Source organism: Callospermophilus lateralis, chromosome 3, assembly GCF_048772815.1.
Source record: "Callospermophilus lateralis isolate mCalLat2 chromosome 3, mCalLat2.hap1, whole genome shotgun sequence".
Lineage (NCBI taxonomy): Eukaryota > Metazoa > Chordata > Mammalia > Rodentia > Sciuridae > Callospermophilus > Callospermophilus lateralis.
In genome coordinates, this window is record NC_135307.1 from 74,042,031 (window position 1) to 74,062,725 (window position 20,695).

Consider the following 20,695-nt stretch of genomic DNA (forward strand, 5'->3'; position numbering starts at 1 on the left):
GTGTTGTGGTCTATTTGACTCTTGAACTTGAGGAGAGTTTGTTTTATGAACGTTGCAGCACCATTGTTTGGTGCATACATATTGATAATTGTTATGTCTTGTTGGTGGATGGTTCCTTTTAACAGTATATAATGTCCTTATTTATACCTTTTGATTAACTTAGGTTTGAAGTTGATTTTATTCGATATGAGTATGGCCACTCCTGCTTGCTTCTGAGGACCATGTGAGTGGTATGATTTTTCCCAACCTTTCACCTTCAGCCTCTGTATGTCTTTTCCCATCATATTGAGTCTCCTGAAGGCAGCATATTGTTGGATTTGTTGTTTTAATCCAGGTTACTAGCCTATGACTCTTGATTGGTGAATTTAAGCCATTAACGTTTAAGGTTACTATTGATATATGATCTGTACTTCCAGTCATGCTTATTTATTTCCTTATTTTAGTTTGGCTAGTTTTTACTTTTTGGTTATTTTTTTTTCTTCCCTTTACTGAGTTACCTCCCACTGTTGGTTTTGGGTGCTGTTTTTCATTCCTCTTCTTGTAGTGTTTTCCTCAAAATGCCTTGCAGTGCTGGTTTTCTGGCTGCGAATTCTTTTAACTTTTGTTTAGCGAGAAATATTTTAATTTCATTGTCAAATCTGAAGCTTAATTTTGCTGGATACAGTATTCTTGGTTGGAATCCATTATTTTTCAGCGTTTGAAATACGTTGTTCCAGGATCTTCTCGCTTTCAACGTCTGTGACGAAAAATTAGCTGTTAACCTAATTGGTTTACCCCTGAAGTAATCTGCCTCCTTTCTCTCGTAGCTTTTAATATTCTCTCCTTGTTCTGTATGTTGGATATCTTCATAATTATGTGTCTTGGAGTTGGTCTATTACGGTTTTGTATGTTTGGGGTCCCGTAGGCTTCTAGGATTTGGCAATCCATTCCATCTTTCATATCTGGAGAGTTTTCTAAGATTATTTCATTCAATAGATTGTTTATTCCTTTGGTTTGAACCTCTACATCTTCTTCTATCCCAATGACTCTCAAGTTTGGTTTTTTTATGACATCCCATCTCTCTTGGATGGATTGCTCGTGATTTCTTATGATCCTCTCTGTGCTGACTATATTCTTTTCAAGTTGATAAACTTTGTCTTCATTATCTGATGTTCTGACTTCTATTTGATCTAGTCTATTTGTAATATTCTCGTTTGAGTTTTTAATTTGGTTTATGGTTTCCTGCATTTCTAGGATTACTGTTAAATCTCTATCTCCTGGTAGAGCTCATTCTTTGCCATTTGAATTTGCTTATGTAATTCGTTCTCAAAGTATACTTTCATTGTTTGGACTTGCTGTCTAAAGTCTTCTCTAAGATTCCGTTCCATCTGAATTAGGTATGCCTTGAGTTCTTTCTCTGTCCATTTTTCTGATGCCTCTAGGTTCTCCTGTGAATTTAAGTTGTCCTGCATTGTTTGTAATCCTTTTTTCCCTTGTTTTTTCATGGTGCTCACGTTACTTTCCAACTCTGTTTGCTGTGTTTCTGTTTTCTCCTTTAAATTTGTTTTCGTTTTTATAGTTCCAATATTGCTCCTTTGTGTTGGGAGACAATGTTTAGAGATGTTGGATTTAATTGTGATTTAAGGTAAATTCATTAGTTTCATTAAAGGCCTACAGATTTTGATGGCATGTATAGAATTGAGGTTTGAACTTAGGATTTTATGTTGAGGTCGGGCGATTTGATGGTATGGAGGTTAGTATATGTTAGCTTCTTTGGGGGTTGCTCAAATGCAGGCGGATATTAACAAAAGAATAGACAGGAGTACTTGGGGGTAGTTAAGGGCTTAGGCGGACTATAGACCGATTCGTAGTATTCACCTATTTGCATTACGTAATCTGGGTGGTCATGTTTAAGAGGAAAGATGGGGAAAAGGTAAGAAAGCAAACCAAGAAAGAGAGAGGGAGAGAGGAAAGAAAAAGAAAAGAATAGAAAAGAAAAAGAAATGATAAAAAAATAATAATAATAAAATGCAGTAAAATAAAAACTACAATTAAAAAAATTTAAAAATTTAAAAATTTTAAAAAAGAAAGAAAAAAAAGGGGGGGACACTGTTAGGCTTCTGTTTTCTTCGCTTCCAGTAGGTGGTGCTGTGCCTTCCAGGCCAAGATTTTGCCCTCAGGCTGTAGGAAACATTCCGTATGAGGTCGCCCTCTCCCCCCCAGTGTCTCTCAAAACCTGTTAGCTTAGGTTTATTCCTGGTCTCTAGTCACCTCGCTTCTCAACTGCCAGCCAGGCCTTTCCCAGTGTGATACCTCTCGGCAGTTCAAGCTACACTCTGGGCCTGCAGTTTACTGGATGTGTAGCGCGGCTATTGGGAACCGGCCCCTATTGTTTTGATTCCCTCCGCTAGCCCCTCCTCCGAGAGCTGGCGAGACAGGTTTTGTTTTTGCGGCTGGTGGGGGGGCGGAGTTGGAGGTCAGGTGCCTTTACCTTTCCCCACGCCTCTATTCACGTTCACTCTGTTAATCACACCCCCAGAAAGCCGGGGAGAGATTTTATGCGATTTCCCCGCTGTATGGAGATGGTCTAAATGACACACACCTGTTCTATCGTTGAGCGTGCTGCAATCTGTCCAAAACTGGCAATGGTGACGTCAGCTCTCCAAGATGGTGGCCGCTGGCTTCCTCGGTGGGCTGCCGGTGTGGAGGACAGAACTGGACCGCTTCCTTCCCCCGTCTCAAACCCAGAACTCAGCTTGGAGCACAGTGAGGGCCCAGCAGGCAAGACCCCACAGAATCTGCAGCACTGTTCCTCTGTGTTGCTGGCACGCCGTTTCCCGGCGTGCCGTAGTCTCTAGCAGCAGGGCGGACGGCCGATCAAACATCCTGAATCTCCGGGTGCACGGATTACTCGCGGTTGAGCCCCAGTAACCAAACCTCGGGCGATGTAAATCCTTCCTCTAGGTTTCGGTGCACCCCAATTTTGCTGGAAATTCCTAACAAGATAGCTTTTGGCTGTTCTAACTCGTTATTCATCTGCACAGTGACGCAGTACACGGGGGTGATGCACTCTATTCGCCGCCATCTTCAAGGCTGTTGGTTATTCTTTCTACTGAGTTTTTTAACTTATTGTATCCTTCATTTCAAGGATTTCTGTTTTTTTTTTCCCCCCCAGAGTCTTTCTCTCTTGAAGTAATCTTTTGTTACCTGTATTTGCTCTCTCTTATCTCACTGTTGGAGTGATCAATTTTTGTCTGTTGTTCATTTAGGTCATTCTTTAATTCACAGATTATTTTAATTATGAACCTTCTGAACTCCTTCTCTGACATTTCATCAACTTCGCTGTCATTGGGTTCTGTTATTATAGTGTCCTCATTAGTTTGGGGACTCCCTTATTTTTTCATGTTGTCTATGTGTCTTTCTTTCTTGCAGTGTGGATCTGAAATATTACAGTTTCTTCCCTATATTCTTGTAATACCCATGCAGACTGTTTGTACCTCACCTTGATGTTGGGCTTCCAGACCCTGCTGGTGTCCCTCAATGAATGCTATTGCATTCTGGATCTGGGTCCTGTGCAAGTTGGAGTAGATAGAGGCCTATGGGCTTGACCTCCCGCAGTAGTTTTCGGGTGGGAAGGGGCGGTCCCACTCCAGAAACTAGGCTGGCTCTGGGAGGTGTCTGCCCTGCTGAGGGAGGGGTAGACCAGGCCTGCTATGCACCTGGGACCTGCAAAGGCTGGTGTGGGTGGATCTGGACCACCAGGTTTGACCTCCCATGTAGTCTGCTGGAAGGGTGAACTGGGCCTACTGAGAGCCTGGTCCTAAGCAGGCTGGTATGAGTGGTCTCCTTAGATAACTTTTAAAATACAGCCAGTCTTACACATGTCTTACAGAAAGTCTTTAACTTTAGATCCATCTTGAAATGAAGATTAATAAAGTTATATTTCCCTTAAATAACTACAAGGAGACGGCTCATGTTACCTAAGATGACCACAACAATGAATGAGGTATTATTATTACATGGAGAGTTTAGCAACTCAGCAAAACAGTTTAATTGCCTTTGCAATATGTTATAACAACAATACTGGGACTTCCTGGACCAGACTTTTCCTTTCTCCATTTCTCAGGAACAGACCTCCATTCTCACTGGTCATCCGTACTAAATACTGATTCTATCAGTATGTGCTCACCTCTATTTATTTACTCTCCATGTGCTAAGCACCCAGCATTTCAGTAGGCTCTGGGAATACACACACTAAAGGTGCACAGTTATCTTCACATACCAAGACTTTCAAAGCAGGCAGAGCATTCTGGGAGAAACAACTGGTGAATCAGCAATTATACAGCAGAGAGGCTATGAACTTTCTGAACTATGACAGTATTGCATACAGAGCACAAGGAGACACGGAGAAGGCAGGTATGGGTATGGGTCCACGTTTTTGCATTCAGATTTAACCATACTTTACATGTTGACATCTTTATGAGTCTCCCAAGTCCAATGAAGAAAAGATTTCCTTGCTAAAATGTAACACAACCTGCACAAATGTACAAAACACCTCCCTCCTGAATACACAGAGAAGTGAAATAATTACACATAAAATATATTACTTAAGGTATGAATTGCTTTTATGAGTTAATAATGAAAACAAAATTCTGACAAACTACAGTGGGCAGAACTTGTCTGTAAGTTCAGTATTTAATAGAAGGGAAAGATTCAAAACATATTATATTGTGCTAAGAGTTTTATCTCTATTGAACTTTGAACAGATGACCCTGTTCTCAAGAGCAACAATTTTACTAGCTAGGTTTCACAGTAAGCCATTAATGACTTTTTAAAAAGCCACCAGCAGGCAAAAATCATAGTGGACTTTCCAAGTTAAAAGATTACAACTTATTAACTGTGCAGATCATACTAGGTCATAGTCACTATTAAGTGGGATATAAGATTTGGGACAGAGGTAGTAAATGAATGCCAGAATCTCCTTTTCCTTGGGTCTAAATCATAAGCCTTTACATTTGCAAGCAACATAAAATCTGTGGGGAGCCACACTAAATGACCACACCTTCCAGTCCTGATGCATCAGGCTCTGACCAACCACTGCATTCATTGTGGCTTGGGCAGTGACCCACTGGGATAGCAAGGGGTGTAACCCTAGGGTTGAGTTACACTCACCTGTTCCCTTGTAGTCCTACCCTTTCTTCCCTTTTATGGGTAGAACTTCCTAAGAACAGTGTCCTCCCAATAAAAGCTAACTTCCAAACGTGTTTGTTCCCTCCCCCCTTCCTCCCTCCCTCCTCCCTCCCTCCCTTTCACCCCGCCCCCCTCTCCTTTCTCTCTCTCTCTCCCCTTTCTCTTGCTCTCCCTTTTGGGGAGCCTGAGGCTGAAAGCCGGGGAAGCCATCCTGAAGCTTGTGTAAAGGTAAATTGTTTGTTTTATTTTGCGTCCCTGCAAATTCACATAAGCGACCTTAGTTCAGCTGCCCATGCCTGTTTGGGGGCGGCAAAAAACATTTTACTGAAGCAAGTATTGCTGTGATTGAAAAGGTCCTTTAAATGAAATCAGAGCATTCAAATGAACATCAAAAGCAATCCAGGTATTATTCTGGATACATATGAGCCCACTGTGATTTCTAAACCAGAACTTTCAAAAGTACTTTTAAAAGGGGCTGTGGCTGTGGCTCAGTGGTACAGCGCTTGCCTAGCATGTGTGAGGCACTGGGTTCAATTCTCAGCACCACATATAAATAAATGAATAAAATAAAGGTCCATCAATATCTAAAAGATATTTTTTTAAAGTACATATACACATTCATCAGGCTCCTTTTAAAAGCCACGTTTGTCTATATTTCCAAATAAGATCAATTTATACTGTTCCATTATTCTGCAACTATGAAATCATCAGCTCTCAAAAATACAATCTAAAGTAGATTGATCTCTACCTTTCCCTATGTATATACATTATATCTCATTCACACCCCCCCACACACGTAATTGAACACAGGGGTGCTTTACCACTGAGCTACAATCTACAGCCCTTCTTATTTATTATTTTGAGACAGAATCTTGCCAAGTTACTGAGGGTCTTACTAGCTTGCTGAGGCTGGCCTTGAACTTGAAACCCTCTAAGCCTCCCAAGTTGCTGGGATTATAGACTTTCACCACTACTTCTGGCATCCTCATATATTTATATTTGCCATATGGGTATGGGGATGGAGGAAAACAAGTATTATATAACACGAACTGGTAAATTAACCTCCTTCTAGAATTTTAGCAGATTTCAATCCTTGTATAATTACAGTAAATGATTAGAGTAAAAAAAATGTACAAAAACCTACTGTGGTTTCTTTTACCCTTCTGCAACTTTTGAAAGTTACTAAGCATGGCATTCAAATCTGTATCTAATTCTTAATGAAGTTAATAATAAGTGATCAAATATTTTCTAGTGTGAAAGGAAGGAAAATAGATATTACCCCATTTTTAAACAGGCTTTTAACAAATAGATCTTCCTCTCTGCACACTCCATTCACTTCTGGTTCCGTAGTTGGCTTTCCTATTATTATGACTGCACAGACGCATCATTTTAGCCTTTCTCTGCACATCTGCTGTCTATAGGAAGCAGAGTAATATGGGAGTAGACAGCAGGCTGCTCCTCAGAGGCCAGGGGACAGCGTTCACCACTAACATGCTGAAGAACAGGGCTGCAGGGTCTGTTTGTTCTGGAGATCTCCCGGTGTGAATCAAGGGGAGGGCATCCAGGCTCTAGAGCACTTCACACCATTTCTCCATCATCTCCCTAAAAACAAGCTTGGCATTAAAATGCCGCAGTTGGAGAAATTAGCACCAGGAGAGGGAGTCAGGGTTAACAAAGATTGCCTTGACAGTGACAGTGGTGGTGGTAAAAGTAGCATGACTTGCTGGTTTTTTTCCATTGAGTTTTTGGCCACAGGCTTCAAACTGCCTTGCATGCCCTGAGCAAGAATCAGCTATAGGCTCTCTCTTTCCCCTTCTAATTCTATGAAATTTCTTTGATTACTTACCAGTTGCTGATCTATTGTTTTGTCCTGTACCTGTTCCCCCTTACTGACATTCATTCTCTCCCATTCACCATCAACACCTCCATCTCCCATCAAACATTCCATGTGTGCATCACACACACACACACACACACACACACCTCAGCCATAATGTAGTTGGGCCAGGCTGTGCAATGCACAAAGTGCACAAGAAGCTTATAGCCATCCTGCTGTCAGCTCTCCGAGCCACACACTATGGCTTCAGGCTGTGTCTACCCACCTAAAGAGAAGCCTTTGTTGGTCCATTTTGTGCAAAAGCACCACCATGCACAAGTCTTGTGCCTTAGGATAGTATCTTCCCAGAGAGGGCATCATTTTCTAATTTGTATGGACTACAGTTAGCTCTGCTTTATACCCTCTTATGCAATCATGTGGACTAAAAAGGCAGCTCTTCCCGACAAAACAAATACTTTTCAAATTGCCTTTGATTTTTTTTAAAAAAAAAAAACTTGTTTTGCTCTCTTCAGCACATATACTAAAACTGAAATGATACAGAGAAGATTAGCATGGCCCCTAAACAAGAATGACACGCAAATTTGTGAAGCATTCCCTATTTTTTTTAATTGCCATTTTAAGGCACACTATTACATTAGTATCTTGTCCCATGGACAGAGTGATCCACATCCAGCAACATGACTTCTGCAATTTGAAAAAAATGGATCACAGATGCAAAATGTATTGAATTAAGCTACACATGTGCAGGTCAATGAAAAGGACATCTTGCTATGAAGATTAAGTGAGGTGAGATAGAAAAAACTTCAAGCATAACATAGCAGGAGCTCAGTACATTTTGAAAAGAATTAATAAGGTGAAGAAACTATTAAATAGCAATCTGAAACTAAAAATGAATAGCAGCCTAAGGCCACTATGCATAGAGGAAATATACTTTAATGCAAAATAACTGTACTCAAGTCGACTACATCTTGCTCTGCATTCTTTGGGAAAGGCATAAGGCAGGAAACTAACCTTGACGGAGCTCTTCCCATGGCTGCCCCCACATCATCAGGATGTGTATGCTAAGTTCATCACAGTTCTAACAGCTGAGAGTTGTTATTCGTCTTCCATATAAAAGGACCTGAGTGATTGGTCTCAAGGAAGGATAGAAACACTCAAAAGAAGGTTAAAAGAAAATCTGAATATTTCTCACCATCAACTATTTATAAAACTCAAGGTTTGCACCAATAAGGTTTCCCTTTGTGCATCTACACACAAAAAAGGACAGATGGCTCTGCTAAATAGTATATATGGCACCCAGGGGCTGTGTTCAGCCTGGCTCCTCAAGTTGTAAAAGAACTTGTCTTGGCTGCAAAGATATTTTAGAGAAGGTACTCATTCCTAATTTAGAATCTGGCAAATAGAAGTTTCTATAGTTTGTTTTATAAAATGAGGTGATTAATCCTGAGCACTAGGTTAAATAGAGATTTGGGGGAGAAAAGTGTGTGTCTATTCCCAAGTTGTTAGCTTCCACAGCTGACAGGCAAATCCTTGGAATCTGTCTCTAGTACTACAAGTGCCCACAGTTGAAGCATGGAACTCCTTCTCCACGTTCTATGGGACCTTCACTGGTGGGCCTGCTTCTACTTGCTCCTTCATTCTTTAGCCAGCTGCTGCTGTTCCCTTTGTCTCTAGGACTAAGCAGCGCTCCCTAGGCCCAAATTCTCCCTAGGCAGGCCTTTCTTCTCCTTTTCAAATGCCTAAATTAAGCACCTCACATGACGTTTGTTCTTTTCAGCATCAGATATTCCCATTCTCAGGTGTGGACTACGGAACTTCACCTTAGCTTTCCGGAAAGCATGGATAGTATTGAGGGGGGACTTTGTCTCAAGTAGGTTGCAGCTGTCCTTGTTCCAGCATTTCACAGGGCCTGACTGCAACTGGTTTATAAACTGGGGCTGTATGCCTCGCCTGCATAGTGCTATTGGATGGACAGAATCGTGTGCTTATGAAAACTCTTGAGTAAGTGTGATATGCATATTAACTTGAATTGTGCAACTGCTTTTATTTTCTGGAAGTTATTGTGTGATTTGGATTTTAGTCACCAAAGATGGCCCATTTTGTGCCTGCTGCCTTGTCCTAGCCATTCTCCACATTCCTGAGCGCCTCCTTTATTCTCTCCTCTCCTGGTGGTGCCTCTCTGGACACTGGTTATGGAGCAACTTGGAGCAAAGCTATGCCACAGCCCTGTCCTCCTCAATGGCAGGACAAGTTTCTCCTATTTTTCCCTTTGTACTGTCACACTCCTCACATATTCAACACAAAAGTGCAAATGTGCTGATTGTTTCATCTCGTGGCTCTGGCAAATTAGCACGCAGTGTTGGAATGACTTTTTACTGTGTTTTTCTTTTATACAAACTGTTATATAAATGCCAAAACACAGGGATGCAACTGCTTGGTTTCTGGGTGTTTTTCCAGGGTGAAAATTTGACTTTTCTCACAAGAAAAATATAGATACACGCTGTGTCTTATAACTATGTTGTCTCATAACCATCATTTTCTTTTCAGTATTTTCTTCCAAAATACTAGCTTCCAGCTAGATTGTCATCTGTGTGTCAAACAGTAAAATACACCCCTGCCGATGTGCCTTTGCCCGAATGAAATCAATCTGATTTTAAAGCTGCAGAGAGTTAAACAGTTATTCCCACGGCATGGCCCACTGTAGTCACCCTAGTGCTGGTGATGGTACTCTGTCACAGGCATCAACAGCAGGGACACGTTTGCTGTGCGCCTCTTGTTCAGAGCCTTATGAAGAGAGAAGTGAGGAACAAGCTGGAGCTCAGTGTCTGCAGTCTGCAGATAAGACACACATCTGTGAGACAGCACAATTCTTAGTGTCTGCTGTTAGCTTCCTGTTCACATGCACTGCTTCCAATGACTCCCATGGCAAGCATTAATAAAGCAATAAAAAGTGTTAGCAGAACACTTAAATTATCTGTTCTGTTGCAGGAGTTTTTTTTTCAATCCCGAGCTCCTTTAAGGAGGCCGAATCCATTAAAGATGTAACAAGGGATTCTCTGTAAGGATGGCAGTGGCCTCAAGTCCTTTGTGCATCAGGGCAAATTATAAATGTGAAAATAAACAAATGTCTGGAGCCAACTAGAAGGAATGTGTGTCATGCCACTTTTCAGTTTACCAAGAAACGTATCATTTCCCCATCAAAATTTTTAGCTTTTAAGTTGATGACAGAAATGGGAGGGAATTACCAGTCAGTTTAGAATGGACTATTAACAAGAACAAGTGTGTCCTGGGTGGGACTAAGGAGGCCTTTTAGGAGTGACTGTAGCTCCAAAGCCATAGCTGACTTCTTGCAGACACTGTCAGAGCCTCTCCAGATGGAAGCAGAGGATGCTGGAGACAGAGTCGGGCCTATGAAAGCTGAGTGTTTGGGGTCAAACAGAGCCTCTGGCCATCACCGGGAAAAGACAGGATGGTAAGAAGGAGGGGACCTGGTCAGTTAAAGACACCTGGAGTGCTCAGAGTTGAAGACAAGCTTTAGCTTTAGGTAAATTAATATTAATTTTTAAAAAATTTATACAGAATGAAGTGACAAGAATACTCTATAATGGCTTTTACTTGAATGTGTTCATTTCCAACAACTCTGCTTACTATTAGAAAAAGAGGAGTGAAGGGAAAACACAAGGCATTCATTCAGGCCCATGAAAGTGAAAGGACTAGGCATCTTTTAAAACCTAGACAAAAGCAGCACAGGGACATTACTTGAAGTTCTGGTATGTGCCCAACATCCCATAGCTAAGTTTTCAACCATCTTTGAGAACTAAACTCCCAACAAATTTAGCTCTGACCAACTTTTCTGTGTCTATAAACCAGAGTGTGCACCACACACATAGCATTTTCTTAGTAGCATAATCTGGGCAAAATTAATCTTGCTCGATCTCGATATCTCTCTCTCTCTCTCTCTCTCTCTCTCTCTGCTTTGTGCAAACACACAAAGGTCTTAAGCAAAAGATATGATTTTCTTAATGTATTGCCCACAAAGATAAAGAGGAATAAAATTTCCATCTCTTGGGGGAAATAAAGGAAATATTTTGGGAGGTATAAGAGTAGGCAGCAAGAAATTAATCTTAAAATGTGGCACAAAATATTAACATGTACATTTTTGACTACACCACTGGCTATACAGTATTTAGCTGTGTCAAAACAGACAACAAGGGCTGGGATGTGGCTCAAGTGGTAGTACGCTCGCCTAGCATGTGTGAGGCACTGGGTTAGATTCTCAGCACCATATAAAAATAAAGACATTGTGTCCAACTAAAACTAAATAATAAATATTTTAAAAAACAGACAACAATTAAAGAAGCAGAAAATGTTAGCTTCAGCACCAATCATTTTTATTACCAGGAGATCCACCTGGAACCATTTATCTACTCTAGGACTATATAGGTATACATAGAAGAAAATGAAACTTTTGGCTTATATTATAAACACCAGACTACTTCCAGGAAAAGTGCAGAAGCTGGGAGCAACAACAACAACAAAACAAACAAAAAATTCCTAAGATTAGATTCTCTGAAAGGAGATGTTCCAGAAAATAATGGCAAAGCATGGCTATGTAATCTGGCCAAGGAAGAAGACAAGAAGACAACGAGTCTGTTCATTTGTTAAATCACTGCCTGTGGAGTCAGACATGGTTCAAATCCGGGTTGTAACACTGATCAGGTTTCTTCATCGTACCTTGATTTCCTTTCATATGAGTTGGGACGTTAGCACACCCAGCTGAGAAGATGCTTGGAGGAACTGCATGAGATCCTGTCTGAAAAGTACTCGGCAGGGTGCTTAACTAGGGAATGATGCTTCATAAAAAGTAGCTCTTATTAGCTGAGCAGGAGTTTTTGAATACAAAAAAGATGTTTGATAAATAAAAGAGCAGAGAGATGAGTAGGATGACACTGGTAAGAAGCAGGCAGAGGGAAAGGCAAGTCTAACAAAAAGAATAATGCCACATTAGACCAAAATTGAGAGAAAAATGACACAGAGAATATGAACAGAGTGCCTGTCAATACATTAAAAACCCAGAGATTAGAAAATGATAAACCAATTGCCTTTTTATATCATTGGCTTTTTTGTCTTTCTTTGTAATAAAATTTCCAGGATAGAGCAGAAAAAAAGGGTCTTGAACGTTTGTCTAATAGAAACCTCTAATGCGGCACATGTGAAAGACTTCCTGATGCAGTGAGCCTTCCCCAGCCGTCAGAGAGCGCCACAGAAAGTGACAGAGGGTGGACCCCTGGCCAAACAGGGTGCCGGCCTCAGAGGAGCCCTCCTCCTACCATAACAGCATAACTGACCCATCTCATCTGTGAGGTCAACTGTCACTGCAACACCTTGTGATATTCAACAGGACATTTTCATTCTTTCCTTTTTCTAGCTGATTCCAATGCCAATTTCTCTCTACAAAGATGGAAAGCCTGGGTGGGCCTGCTTGAAGGTGACAGGGAAGAAGGTCTGGCCTGCAGACCCCCTGCAATGCTTGGGGAGCTACATGACTCTGGACGATCCCTTATGCTCTAGGACCCAGTCCACCCTCTGTCAACAGAAGGGGGGACACGTCACTGATGTTTCTAACTCAGAGGACCGACATCACCCTCAAAGGAGATGTGTATATATAACTATAATACACCTAAGAAATGTAAGAAACTCTATTGTTAGAAACAACAACCTATTTGGAAACACTTTCCTTAATGTATTTAACATACTACAACCAAGGGGAACTTAAAAAACAAGAAAAATGAAAAAAACTTCTAGATCTGAATTGAGATGCTGACAAAGGGCTGAATAATTTAGAACATGTTTGGAAATGATTAAATTCTTAAATTATTATATAGGGAAGCAAAATTATTCTTAAAGACACTGTAACCTTGCATGCTAATCAGCCTAAAGAGAAGCAATAACTGTCAACAGCTCCTGGCAAAGAGCCAATTTTCTGCTGGGTAAGTGAAGAAACTGAATCAGCTTTTTCAGGAGCCAGAAAACTGAGTCCTGATGACATGAATCTCGATAGCAATGGAGCTCCAAACACAGCCTCTGACTACAGAGTTTTGTTCCTTTCTTGTCAATGAATACAATTACAACTGGTATATAACAAACCACCTACCAGTGTACACAGAAAAACTATCATCAAATGTATAAAACTCAGTCACTACAACTAAGAATTGTAATTTGACAAAAATGATGTGAATTATGTGAAATATCTGCTTTTAGGAGAGACTATGTTTGCAGCACAAAATAGCTTATGATTTGTTGGGAAGGTGTATGTGTATTTTACAAAATAACAGTGCAGCCTGAACACTCAACAATACTAGCCTACACTCTGCTGAACAAGTAGTTTAATTCGCCTTTATTATGAACTGGGAAATGATGCTAGAGAACAAGACTGGGCATAGTGGAACTCCACAACTGGCTTAGAAAGTAGAAAATGAAACAGCAAAGAGCCTTAACAAATAATGCTACAACCCCACAAGTGCAAATGACCTTGACAAGCTCCACCCTACCCCCACTCAAGAACTCATACACTTACAGTGAAATCTAAACCAAATAAAAGATTAATCATTTCATAGTCACATAAAAAGAAAATGCATCATCATATGGCTTTTAGTTTTGCCTTTCTATAATGTTGATTAAAGAATGAAGCAAAATTAATTGCCACCTTGAAAGCCCAGAGATGACATCTCTGAAAAATATAAACCAGACTAAGCAAATTCCTGAGCAGTACTGGCACACATTCCCACATAAAAATTAAATTACAGCCATAGCTACAATGTAATTCATAAAATTTCGCAGCATCATAATGTGATATGTGACAACATAAAACTTCACAATTTTTATAAGCCCCAACAGTGTCATTATTTTGTGGTCACACTATGTGTTTTAGGTTACCTACTGATGACCACAGGCATTAGGTACCTAAATACTGTACCACTGGTGATAGTGACGAAACTGGACAGGCATCATTAAGCAACAGTGAGTTTAATTAAAAATTTATCTGCAAAACTAGGCTATATTGCAAGACTTGGATTTTTTTCTTAAGACCTAGTTAATTTTGAAAATAACATGCTCCTTAATTCATGTGTTTTGCTACCAAAATGTAGAGTTCAATTGAAAATTTATTACAGTTTAACATCAAATACAAAATTTCAACTACTGACTGAAGTTATTTTATTTCTGGTCACCTCTTTTAGACTTGATTCATGAACTAATGATGTTTCTACAAAGCTAGAAATAAGTCATAAAGCTAGAAAATAAGGATTATTTCCTTCTACTTGCCTACTGGGGAAACTGAAAAGCACATAAAAAGAACTCCGAAGTACGTTTGCCTACAATACAATCAGCCACATTTCCCTTCAGCTGGTTTTCCAATGAGCTGTGTTTTACTATCAACAGTACAAAAGGGCATCCACTTTTAAACACCTTCTCCCCAAAGCTCCTTGTGCTCATGAACAGGACTTAGCCTGTAAGATGCAGTGTTTCCTAGAGAGAAATACACTTCTAAAGATAGAACAGAAAGTAATCCCAAGGACTGGGAGTCAAGACTGATAAAGAGCTGTCTCACTGTCATCTACATTACCAGGTGAGAATGTTATGCACATAATTACAATGTGTGATTCATGAATGACATATGTCAGCATCTTGAAGCTAGGTAAAACACTAATATTTAAATTACTGAAATCTATTCTCAAATTACTAAGCAATTATGTCCATTAATTCAAAAACACAGGCTTAAGTGAAACAGTTACTAAAATGTCCAGCATCTCTAAGTTCAAAAAAAAAAACAAAACAGGATGATCTGGATAGCACAAACCCACGCAGTCACCTCCTCATCCGGAGGAAAAGAGCTCTCTTAGACTTTCTCTCCCTGGCATCTTGCCCCAGAAGTCTAAAAGAACACCTCCCTGTGGCATTCAAGGCACGTGTCTCCTTTCCCTACTAGTCACAGAACTTCAAAATGCTTCTTTTGTGCTGTACAATGTATATCTTATGCATGAATATCAAATGAACATTTAATATTCCACCCAAAATGGAAGAGTATCTATTGTTAAAATTCTGGAAGTCCTTGAGCTGCTTATGTCCTCCAGGCCCTTTCAGGGCTGCCCCTGTCATTGAGAAGTAACTTAGTTCTCTGTGGGACAAACAGGTCCCACACCCTCTTCCTACCAAGAGAATAAAGAAACCACTTGATAAAATTCTCCCCACTGGTCTTGCTCATGGCAAAGTCTAGGAGAGGAAGAAAAACTAAAAGTAAGGATAGTATACCAGAGCAATGGCACATGCTTATTATCACATCATTTGTAGATACTGTAAAACAATATTCTCCAAACCAAACTAATCCAACTGTGGAATACCACCAACATCCAAAACTGGATCAAGAGAAAGAAGAGCATCATTTCTTGTCCCAAATGCACCATGGCACCTGTAAAAGTCACAGCACAGGGTCCATCGCCTTCTGGTTCTCTCCCCACCCTCTCCAACCACCCTCTTTCCCTCAAAGTTGCAGACTCCCATCCCTTCAAGATGGGAAAACAAGATACATCTTCTAGCCCTGTATCACAATTAACTTAACAGTATACTTCCCTGTGGAACCCAGCTTGAGATCTGTGAGTTTTGGGGAATTATATCAGTGACATTAGGACAAGCTTTATAATGAGACTTTAAAAATTAACACATACAAGGTACATACTTGTCACTCAGAAAACTGATAGAAAGCCAACAAAATAAATAAACCTATGCTCCTTTCTGGCATCTTCCTACTCATGATCAATGCTGCTCACTCTGAGCCCCTCTCCTGTTACTTCAGTTCCTCTCTCTACCACAGGTTTACCAACTTCATCTCAGCACATCTGTGCTCCCTCCATCCTAAAAACACACTGCCATCACCCAAATCCTTCCCTTTATCATCAAATCACCAAGCTTCTTAGGGAAAATAGTCCTCACATTCCTTCAATCCTTGCTCTTTTTTCATTTTGTTCTCTGTAATCTGGCATTGACCCCGCCCCCGCCTGGTAACTGCCCTAAGCTACCCCATGGGCTTGTCTCCTGCCTCCCTTCTTAAGTTTAGCCCTGCCTATGAAATGCGCTTCTCCCTAGGCTTCCAAAAAGTTAATTCTATTCAACTCTTGGGGCTGTTTGGTTAATTACTTTTGTAATTCTAAACAGCATATTTTTCAAATTCAGACAATAATCACATGATCTCTTTTGTTCTTATTCCTGATACACCCCTCTCTCATCAATACACACACACACACACACACACACACACACACACACACACACACATATATATATATGCACATATTTCTTTTTATTCTTCCAACAGAGTTATAGTACAGTTTTTAGTTAAATCAATATTAATTTTGATATTATTGTGACCACACTAACATTGTTCAAAGCCAAACCCTGCAGTGACCTATGACAAAGTTTCCCTTCCTCAACTTTTTCTTTTACCTGTAGTTTTAATTTTGATCTGCTTATTTGTTATCAATGACTAACGAACCCCAACTCTCCTATAAAAGTACAAATCTCTGTCAATACAGTTATATGCATTAGATAATCCATTGGTTGCATTTTTGTTTTTGCTTTTGATATTCCCACTTCCAAATAAAACTTGAGTCTAATGCTTTAACCTGGACAGACTGTTCTCTAGGTCTGCTCCCCGGCTGCTATCCTGGGATTCCCTTGTCATCCCAGGACATCCTTTGTTTCTCCCTTGTGTAGAATGTTTCCTGGATCCCATGAATTCCCTCTTCCCTCATTTAGACAGTCTACCTTCTAGTAACTTCATGAGACAGGGTACAGAGCAGTTACATTTTCACATCTCATATTTGAAGATGCCCTCATTCTATCCTCATACTTGACTGGAAATTTGGCAAGCAACAGAATCTTAGGCTGGGAATAATTTTTATTCACAATTTTGAAAACACTGCTTCACAGTGTTGCTGGTGAGAAGACTTTCTAATTCCTGGTCCTTTATATGTGATGAGTTTCTCTCTGGAGGCTATTAGGACTCTTTATCTCTGGTATTCTGAATTTCCCAATTATATGCCTTGATGTGGCTCTTTTCTTCAGTTTCTCTGTTGGGCTCTTAGTGTGAGAGTTAAATCTGGAGATTCATTTAATTGGTTCTGAGATATTTCATTCTATTATTCTTTATTAACTCTTTTCTTCCCACTTTGCTATAAGTTTGTACTAACCAAATGCTAGACTTCCTAGATTGATCCTCTAATTTTTAATTTTCTTTCTTAATTTCCTTACTTTGTTTTTCTGTTCTACATTCTAAGAGATAGTTTCCCTTTTATTTTCTAAACCTTTGATTGATTTATTTTATGCTGGCATTATACTTTTCCCCAACATTTTATCTTGAAAAACCTCAAAACTACAAAAAAAACATCTTTCAACTAGATTTATCCATTGTGAACATTTTATGACATCTGCTCTTTCTACATATGTATCTTTTCTTTTTTGTCAATTTAAAATGTGGCATTTCACTCTTAAATACATTAGATTGCTTCTAAGAACAAGGACACTTGCATAATCACAGTACCATTACACACTTCAGAAAAATTTAACATTAATGTAATAATGTCTATTTTACAGCTTGAATCAAATTTCCCGTTACGCCCATTATCAATCCAATCCAGGATTTGAGTAGGCTTTTCATTCTCCTGCTTCCTCTCCTCATCTCCCTTCATCTGGTATAAGTCATTGAGAACTTCCTATAGCTCCTGACTCCCCTTCAGTATTGATGTCTCACTTCCTTGAACTTAGGTAAACCTAAGAGTTACTGAGGATACTCCCTGATCTTTGCTCCTCCAGATCGTCAATTATTTGGTAAGCATCTAATTCCCTGAATTAAATCTTTTTCAGTTTTAAATATTCAGATCACTGGTTCTCTTTTTTTTTGTAGTTTTGAGGGTTTTCAAGACTTTTTTACATTCTCTAAAAACTATTGAAAAATCCCCCAAAGCTTTTGTTCATGTATTGTTTCTAGAGGCATTTGCCATATTATAAATTAACCAATGTGATTCTGAAATCTGTACACTCAGAAAAATGAGAAATTATACCCCATTTGATTCAAATGTATGACACGTCAAGATCATTGTATTGTCGTGTGCAACTAATAAAAAACTTAAATATTCATTAATTCACTGGATAACAATAGTAAACACTACATATTATCATAAAATAGTTTATGAAAACCAATTTTCTATTTCCAACATGAAAAAATAATTTAATGGCAAGAGTGACATTGTTTTACATTTTGCAAATCTCTTTAATTCTGTGTATGGCTAGATTCTCACATCTGCTTCTGCAGTGAACCTGTTGTGATATATAACAGTTTGGATGAAGTACATGAAGCAAACCTAGCCGTCCATAGATAGGCAGCTGGAAAAGGGAAAATCTTAATAGCCTTTTCAGATAATTATAAATACTTCTGTGATAATGCACTAAAAGTTGACAACCAGTCCTTTCTTAAAAGATAGCTACAATGTGGAATCTGAAACTATAGCGATAAGAGTTTCTTACCTTGTTGTATCAAAATGCATTGGTCTAAATTTAACACTGAATGGATCTTTTAACTATGTATGATTCTATATCATCATGCATTGGTCATTTGGGAAAATACTTCAAAGAGTTATATAGATCTTCCAAATGATGGCATATGTCATTATATATATGAAAAACTCATATTTATTAATATCACCACCAACCTCATCAGAAGAATTTTAATTATACTGGAAACTGTCAAGTTCTGGGTAGCAGATTCAAGTCAACATCCTAATTTTTGCTTGAAAGCTTGATTATAACATTGCCAACAAAAGTCCTGCATAGTTTCCCTTTCGAAACTGGTTGCCAAATATCCAAGTATGAATAACCTTATTTATTTATCATTCTTTCAGGTAAAAATGGTGTTCTATGAAAGTGGCCAGTGCAGCCTGCAAGTCAAACAACTGTACAAGTACTTTTCTTAAGAGATAACTCTCATGCTCTGTTACATGACAGAAGTTCTGTGTATGCATGTCTCACTTCATCATGCAAAAAATAAAGACTTGTATTTAAGGGTAGAAGTCTAAGAAAAATAATATTTACTACTTCAACAAGTAAAATTGCATTTTTTAAAACTGCAGGTATTTTGTGGCAACAAAGAACAAAATGACTATAGTTTGGAGCCACTACATAGATTCACGCTAAAGTGCCAGCAGTTTTACCCACCATTGCTTCTGAACCATTAGTGTAAATGCCAACACAGGGAGAAAGTAAAATGTAACAGAAAGCTAACAGCCCTCCTTCTCCTACACTTCCCAAGCAAATGGAGATACCTTTAATTCTTGGAGCAAACTTTGCTGTGCCTATTTGAACAATTGCTTCCCTCTCTTCCTTCCCCTTCTACCCAACCTTGACTTATTTTTCAGGTCTTGAATGTCATCTCCTCTGCAAAGCCCTCTCCACCGCCCTGAGATGAGGTCAGGTGCCCTCCCAGGAACTTCCATAACACTTGTCTGCAGTGGTGAGTGGGCTTAAGTAGGAGCCAGGAGACACTCCCTTTCCCAGTGGCGCCTGCATCCATCCTGGCAAGCATGCAAGAAAGATTAGGCTGACTCCTAAATGTTAAAGCTCTCTCTATAAAGCTGGCTGAGGCACCTTGATAATACAGTACTTTGAATTTAGGCACCAATGCCATCTTGCCCCATGAAAGAAGAATCTGGCTTTTATTGCCTATATACCTAACAATGATTAGAATTTTATATTTTCCTTTGAGTCCCAGTCTGAATGCCTGGCAACTTCCCATGTGCCTGTCATTTGGGCAAAGGTCCAAGGGTCAATCCAGAGTAAAGACACAATAGCCAAGGACCCTAGGATACCTGAAGGCACCAAGGTCCACTCCTGGTCAGGGCTGCTGCTCCATACTAACGGTCCCTACCAATGCAGGTCTCCCTACTTTTTGGTCACATAGAAAACTGTCTTTTGATAGTTCCTACCTCTTTTAGCCTGTAGCTGGTGCTGAACTCCACCCAGTTTTCTGTTCCTAATATATCCCTATAATATCATCTTCTAGTGGTACTTCTAATTTTTTTTTCTGGAATCTCCTATCAAGTTACAATCCCTTAGGGTAGTGAGCATAATATTCCCAGTACCCACTACAGTACCTGATACAAGTAGGTACTCAAAAATATCTGCTGAAGCAATTAATGTAGATAAAGTACATAAGTTCTTAGCACAGTGACTGGGACACAGTCAGCAAGCAGTCCATAGGGAAGTTGTTCTGATTCTGATGTGATGACAATTACAAGAATGTTAGGATTTATACAGAGAATAGTAATTTTTTGCTCTACTGGCCTTGTTGGCAATGTGTAAAGCATATTATTTATTAGGATCTAATAATCTGAGCATGTGTCTAAGGGCAATGAGAAATGATGCGATTCATGAATCTTAAGACTCTGGGCTCACTCTGCTCTTGGGTAGTAATTTGTGTTATTAATTTCTGTCTCCCCAGGATTTCACTGAAGACTTACAATTCAATAGCCATGTAATCACTGAAAACTAAGGGCCTTATTTGATAACTTTTTGAGCACATTTGGATGAGGCACAGCCAACCCGCTTTCAGGAATAGCAAGTCATTCTCACATAACATGCAGC

General features: G+C 39.6%; 1 protein-coding gene and 1 non-coding gene across 3 annotated transcripts in view; one reads left to right on the plus strand and one right to left on the minus strand.

Moving 5' to 3' along the window:
* Peli2 (pellino E3 ubiquitin protein ligase family member 2) overlaps nt 1-20,695 on the minus strand; it is a 174,884-nt gene that overhangs the window by 74,716 nt on the left and 79,473 nt on the right. The gene's annotated exons all lie outside the window — the stretch shown is intronic.
* Nucleotides 7,506-7,609, plus strand: LOC143395974 (U6 spliceosomal RNA). The gene has a single exon (XR_013090879.2). It is a non-coding gene; the product is annotated as a U6 spliceosomal RNA (small nuclear RNA).